The sequence below is a fragment of the Gavialis gangeticus genome, unplaced genomic scaffold (genome assembly GCF_001723915.1).
Source record: "Gavialis gangeticus isolate Ggan-Ray unplaced genomic scaffold, GavGan_comp1, whole genome shotgun sequence".
Taxonomy (NCBI): domain Eukaryota; kingdom Metazoa; phylum Chordata; order Crocodylia; family Gavialidae; genus Gavialis; species Gavialis gangeticus.
The window spans coordinates 25,290,127-25,297,448 of NW_017729032.1; the positions used below are offsets into that span (position 1 = coordinate 25,290,127).

Genomic DNA, 7,322 nt, shown 5'->3' on the forward strand with positions numbered 1-7,322 from the left:
CACACTGCACTTCAAGAAGGACGTGGAGAACCTGGAGAGGGTCCAGAGGAGGCCACTCATATGGTTGAGGGCCTCCGTGGCCAGCCCTGTGAGGAGAGGCTGAGGGACCTGAGTCTCATCAGTCTCCGCAAGAGGAGACTGAGGGGGGATCTTGTGGCTGCCTACAACTTTATCAGGGGCCAGCAGCAGGGACTCAGGGAAAGTCTGTTCACCAGGGCCGCCCTTGGAGTCACCAGGAACAATGGCCAGAAGCTGAAGGAGGATAGGTTTAGGTTAGATATTAGGAAAAACTACTTCACTGTAAGGGTGGCCAGAGCCTGGAATAGGCTTCCCAGAGACGTGGTGCTCTCCCTTTCCCTGGAGATCTTCAAGAAGAGACTGGATAGGCACCTGGCTGGCATCTTATGATCCCTGCCACCTCCGGTGCTCCTTCCTGCCCATGGCAGGGGGTCGGACTAGATGATCTGTCTAGGTCCCTTCCAACTGATTGATTCTATGATTTTGCTTTCTTTGTAGAAGGCTTCTATAAGAAAAAGCTCCTTTTTGACAAGTTGTTAGATGGTATTAAACACATCGTCTGTCCTTGATGAAAAGGAAAAATGTTAATTGAGATAGCCTCAGACTGATTGTTGTTACTTTAGCTATTGGAGTCTGATCTTGATACCCTGAGAAAACAAATGCAAACAAAAAGACAATAAACAACACAAAAGATGGAAAAGTGAGTTTCTGGTGCTATCTCTCACTTGCAAGCTTGCATCTGAGAGAGAGACAGGCACAGTGCATGGTAAAGATAAGATGTGACTTCCTTGCACTAGTGTTCGACCAAAAAAAAAATCAAAAAGAGACAGGAAAGAAAATAAATAGAGCCACTTGTACATGTGGAGGGATTAGTCCCATAAATTAAAATGCTGGATTTTTAATTGCAATGATTAAAAACCCAGTATTTTAATTTAGGGACTTCTGCCACCATTACAATGAGGGGCCTGATCCTTTTTTTTTTCCCCTGCAGAGCATGATCTCCTCTTTCACAGCTGGAGGATGAGCTGCTGGCAGGCTGAGTAGCCCGTGAGCTGCACGGGGCCCTGGTCCTTTTCTCCATGGAAGAGGTGCCCGCCAGGGCCACCTGGGTGGGTGGCTAGTGGGCGGGAGCTGCCTCAGCTCAGGCTCTGGGAACAGTTGGATTGGAGAGGGTGCTGCCTGCAATCTGGGGCAGCCCCTTCCCACTAACTACCCACCCAGGTGGCCCTGGGGGTGGTGCCACCACCGTGGAGGGAAGGTCTGGGGCCCACCGCAACTCAGAGCCCACCGGCAGCTCACACCCCAGCTACAGGAGAGGCAGGCAGGCTCCACAGGGAAAAGAAAAAGCATCAGGCCGCTCGATGCTTCCCCCACACCCCAATGGAGCCTGGCTATGTGAACTTTCACCAGGCCATGCAGCCCCTGAGCTGCAGGGAGGCCTGGTCGTTCCCTCCACAGTGGCAGCACCCCTTGGGGCCACCCAGGCAGGGTGCTAGCTGCACAAGTGCTGCCCAGCTTGCAGGCAGCACCCAACACATCCAACTGATCCCCAAGTCCGCATCTGGAGCAGCACTGGGCGGGCTTCCAGCATGTGGGATCAGGGAACAGTTGGATCCAGCAGGGACTGCCTGCAAACTGGGCAGTACCCTGCCCAGGTGGCCCCAGAGGGCACTGCTGCCACAGACGAAAGGACAGGGGCCCTCTGCAGCTTACGAAACACTCAGCCCACTGGCAGCTCACCCCTGGCTGCTGGAGATATAGGCAAGCTCCGCAAAAAAAAAAACAGGCTTGTCATCTCACTGCTTCTGTCTTCAGCGCACCTCTCTTGCAGTGGAGGGGCGAGCTGTTAAAGGCTGCAATGTTACAAATAGCTACACTGCAAACTAAACTACATGCGGATGTGGTTTAGTTTGCAATGTAGCAAACTCATTTAAATCATAACCCATCCCCCCCCACACATATACATTACGCCACAATTAAACCACAAAAACGGCCAATTTTCATCACATGTACAAGCAGCCTAGGTGTAGAGAAGGATGAAAGAGACATAAAAAGGAGGGTTTAAAGGAAATCTAAGTTTTGCATTTCACTTGGCTTTTCAGATGTAGGCAGCGGACAGGAAATTTTTCCACCAGTAGGAATCTTTCCAGGAAAAGGAGCAGCACAGACATTCAGCCCACTGCCACCCCTCTCCCCTGCTCTTTGTACCTTCACCAAACTGTGATGGCAGTCTGGGGAGCAGGCTGGGAGAAAGGAGCAGCTGCTCCTCTGCTCTGCTCTGCTCTTATTGCTGGGAGCAGAGTGAGGGAGCAACAGGCAACCCCCCTGCTCACTCCCTGGACTGGGGACCCTGCATGCAGGGGGCAGCTGGTTCCCAGATGGACTCCTGATGCCCAGGAGCCAAGCAGCATAACAGATTCCACTGCTCCTGAGACTGGGGGTGCCAGTCAGAGAAATAAGTAGGGAACTTTACCCCACTGCTCTGTAGGGGGCTGGAGCAGCAGGGCAATTTCCCAGACCTTTCCTTCCAACCAGGCAGTCCCCAATCTGGGGCAGCATAGGGAGCATTGTCTTGTTTCTTTATTCCCTTCCAGACCACACTGGGAGGGGAGTGTGCAAGCATTCATTCGTGTGGAAGTTTCTCTTACAGGGGAGATCCTGGGTTGACACGTGAAAGACAGAAGGGCACTTTCCCACCAGCAGAAATTGAGCGAACACTTTCATGCTTGTTATTTCTATGGCCCTTCTTCTAGGAGAAATGTAATTGCTGTATGTAGTCCACGCCAAACCCAGTGACAGCAGCAATGTCAGTTGGATATTTCTTTTTGGGTTAATCTTATCAGGTCCTCTCTCAGGTGTAAGGTGCTGAAGGTACAAGGGTGCCATGGTGGATTCTGGGGTCCCAGGGGATGGTTAAGTTAGGAGCCATAATAGTAAAGCTCATTTTTCCCAGTCCCTTTTTCTGAGCACCAGTGTCAAATTATAGATCTTAAAAACCACGATGGGACAGTAGCCCCTGCTTTCATTATTTTGATCAAGAGCTTCTGAAGCACCAGTTTTTGTCCATTGTTCTGTAACCCCACAGTCTTCTTGTTCACCAGCCATAATTTTAATGTAGCCCAGAGTAGGATTTGCTTGGGCTAACTTGTAGATTTACCTTTTCTGTCTTTATAAACAATGTTATAGAACAAGCTGAGTTAGACTTTTGTGACTTTTGGCAATCTAGGTTGCTCTTCATTACACAATATGTATATGAGAACTTACATGGAAGCATACGGACATGCAGGATAATGGTTTAAGAAAAAGTATGCCAAAATATGTGTTTGTCTGTATATTCCAAGTAATTGTGCATGTTATGACAAAAATAGCTTTGTGTGGCATTAATTAAAATTGAAAACATGTATATGTTCTTTCTTAAATCAGGGACAGACTATCCATTAACATTTTAAAAGCAATGAAAAGTGCAGAATTGTGTTCTGTACTTTACTCATCATCATTTTCTTATTGGAGAACAATGAAAAAGCAAATAAATCCATATGCTGCACTGGTACATATTTAGAATTATATTTTTGTATCCCAGGAGTAGGATAAATACCACATAATGGTACCTAAACATTTGTGAAAGACCTTTCATTATTTTTATTAGGCAGTAAATATTCTATACAGCACATGTAAATTGCTAGCAGGCATTAACACTGTGCCTTGGGGTGAATGAATTTATTTAATATATACCTTACCTTTTTAACATACATTCTTCATAGCATTGTTAGGTATTTACATAGTATTAGCATATGCATGCAGTAATTCTACAGAAGGTATTTTCAGGGTCATTACCCTGTATGTACCAGTATGGTGCATAAATGAAAATTGTACACTTCAAACCAGAGAAAAATTCTTGAATGGTAAACAGGAATAAAAAATAAGAACAAACACAGTTCTCCCTTACTAAATAGGTAAATAGGTTTTGTTAAGAAAAACCTCATCTGGAGGTCAATATATTCTGTGCCATTTAGAAAGAAATTCTGTAACAAGCCTTATTTCCTTTTGGGTTTTTTATACACAGACTGTATGAATTATGCTACTTTAATTTAATTACTGCAGTTGAAAAAGGCCCTGTTTTTGTTTAGGTTAAACAAGGGAGTCTAATTTGCTTGTACCCATGGGCTGGATCTGGACTGAGGGGTCCTTCTAGGATGGACCTGGACTGAGAGGAGCTCCTTGCTGGATCCAAACCTGGAGGCAGTGGCAGGATTAATGGAGGGAAAAGTCACAGCGTTGGAGTTAACAACTATCACTTGCCCTCCACACTGCCAACACGTGCTCATTGGGACTCGTGTGGAGTCAGGCCCCACCTCCATTTGCTTTGCCTCCAAATTCCTGCCTTCTCTGGAAGCCGTTTGGGCTTGTTGAAATAGCTTCCTAGGCTGAATCCAGTCTGCAGGCTTTATATTCATATGACCATAGTAAAGAAGGACTGTAAAGGACCTCATTGAAGTCGTTTAGTCCAGCCCCCTGTTCAAGGCAAGATTCTCCCTAACAAAATCATCTCAGCTAAGTGTCTGTCTAACCAGCTCTTGAATGTTTCCAGATTCCAAAACTTCTCTAGGTAGCCCATTCCCATGCTTGGCCACTCTCATAATCAGAGGGTTCCTAATCTCCAATCTATTTCCTCTGGTATAGTTTGAGGGTATTGTTCCTGGTCTTGTCCCCTATGACCACAGACAAAAGTCTGTCTCCATCCTCCCTATAATTGTCCTTCAGGTATTTAAAGACTGTTATCAAATCGCTCCCCAATCTTCCCTTCTCCAGACTAAATATCCCTTGTTCTTTTAGACTTTCCACATAAATCATCCTTCTCAAGCCTTTGGAAAGCCTTCCAGTTTGACCTCCCTGGATAAAACCTTTTCCTATTTCACCTAATTAAAATAGTGAGTCCTAATTTTAAAATATAAAGCAAAAACTAAAATACAACTGTTCATCAAAGACTTTGAAATAATTGACCTAAATAAACTAACATCTTTACTGAAAGCAGTAGGTTTTTTTTCCCCATGTACATAGATAGGATCCTAGAATGGCAGAGACATGCACACACAGAAATGGATAGAGGAGATGACTAGTGAGAAAAATGAGATGTGGGGGGACCTGAGAGAGAAGTGAAAAGGAAGAGAACCACAGAAAGGAAGAGCAAAAACATTATGTGGAAGGGAAAGATATGGAAGGAGTGTTCTCCAGCTGTAAGTGGAGTAAGAAATAATGGAGAGGTGAGCTTCAGACAAGGCTGAAACCATATTATACAAAAAGGGCAGAGAGAAACTGGGTGGAAATAAATAGAAACATGCACAGAAGAAGGAAACAGAAAAAGGAAAAAAAAGGTGGGTTGCAAAAAGATGGGGAGGGAATTGAAGTAAACCCTGTAAGACAGGGCAGTTACTCTTGTGGATGTCAGGAAAGGATATAGGTCCACCAGGACGCTGTCCCAAGGGGCCTGTTTACTTAAGAAACTTTGAAGATCTTTAAGTATGATGGACAGTTATATTTCTGAGTAAAGCATTTTAATCATTTGAGCATTCATGCTTCAGTAAATTTAGTGTGTCCTTTATTTAGCACTTTTTTCCTCTAGATAAGGAGAATGGACGAACTAGTGTTTGTATAGTTGTTGCCCAAAGCAGATTTCAGTCCTGTTCAAGTCTTCCGATAGCTTTCTGAGTACATGCTCTAGGAGCTGATGGATTTTAAAACCCTTCTGAATTTCCCACAACAGAAAGCTTCTGAAGTATTTATGAAGTGGTAATACAGATACATTTCTTAGTTGTTCCAGATCCATTGGAAAATACTGTCAAAACACTCCAGTAAAATACACAGGATTGCTCCACATTTAAATCCAAAAGTCTGAATTGAAGTTGTATAGATCCATCCAAACTAATATTCAACTATGTCAGGTACCAACAGTGGTCTAGCTGCATCAGCATAGAGTACAGCTGTCAGATGCTTGTCCACGGTACCATAGAAGGCCTGTGCAGTTTGCACTGAGACCTATACAGCGTAAGAAGGATTGCTGCTGGAACCAAAGCGCACTAGTTTAAAGTTCGTTCCAGAATGTCTTACCTGAGCTGCAGTCACAGCTGTGGATTCCAGCGTAGACATACTCAGTGCGATAAACCTACCATAAAATGGATTTATATTTTACTACATTGTTTCGGGTGATTGCTTTTATCAGTGAAAGCATCGGCTAATTTACACTGTTCAATATTTCTTCCTCTCAGAGGATGTTTCTTTTAAAAATGTTAACAAGTCCAAAATATTGTATTAGTGATGATGGGAGCATGTTTGACCCTAGAGGAGTGCAGCTTTTGACCCTAGAAAATCCCTATGAGGTACTACAAAGAAAGTGAGACTTGTGAGAAGTAGCTTGTTTAACTGGATAATGGAATGAGCAAAAAGTGAAGATAAACATGGTTTTATGTTTGTTCTTTTCCTCCCCAGCTGTTTACATTTCAGCCAGTCACTTAGAGCCTTGTTACAAGTTATGCTGTGAGCTGCTCAAATGTTGCTCAGTGTTAGCTTGGGTTTGGAGCTGTCACACAGTCAGTTTATAGTTTCATAGTTTCTAGGGTCGGAAGGGACCTGAGCAGAGCATCAAGTCCGACCCCCTGCCATGGCAGGAAGAGCACTGGGAGTCAAATGACCCCAGCAAGGTGTATATCTAGCCTCCTCTTAAAGACCCCCAGGGTAGGAGCCAGCACCACTTCGCTTGGAAGTTGGTTCCAGATCCTAGCCGTCCTAACCGTGAAGTAGCATCTCCTGATGTCTAGTTTGAATTTACCCTCTGCCAGCTTGTGACCGCGTTATTTCTAGTCACTCCTGGCAGCGCTTGGGGGAACAGGGACTCCTCCCCCAATGCCTGCTGGTCCCCTTTGACTAGTTTGTGACAGGCCACTAGAGCCCCCCTCAGCCTTCTCTTGTGGAGGCTGAACAGGTTCAGGTCCCTGAGCCTCTCCTCATAGGGCCTGCCCTGCTGCTCCCTGATCATGCGAGTGGCCTCCTCTGGACCCTCTCCATGCTGTCCACATCCTTCTTGAAGTGTGGCGCCCAGAACTGGACGCAGTACTCCAGCTGTGGCCTGACCAGTGCCACATAGAGGGGGAGTATCACTTCCTTCGACCTGCTTGAGATGCATCTGTGGATGCATGACAAGGTGCATTGGCCTTCCTGACTGCATCCCCACACTGCCAGCCCATGTTCATTTTGGCATAAGTGATGACTCCAAGATCCTTTTCTGCCTCTGCACTGACAAGAAGGGAGTT

At 45.4% G+C, this 7,322-nt stretch overlaps 1 protein-coding gene across 1 annotated transcript in view; it reads left to right on the forward strand.

Moving 5' to 3' along the window:
* Positions 1-7,322, forward strand: part of CNTN5 (contactin 5) — a 1,308,168-nt gene that overhangs the window by 4,632 nt on the left and 1,296,214 nt on the right. The gene's annotated exons all lie outside the window — the stretch shown is intronic.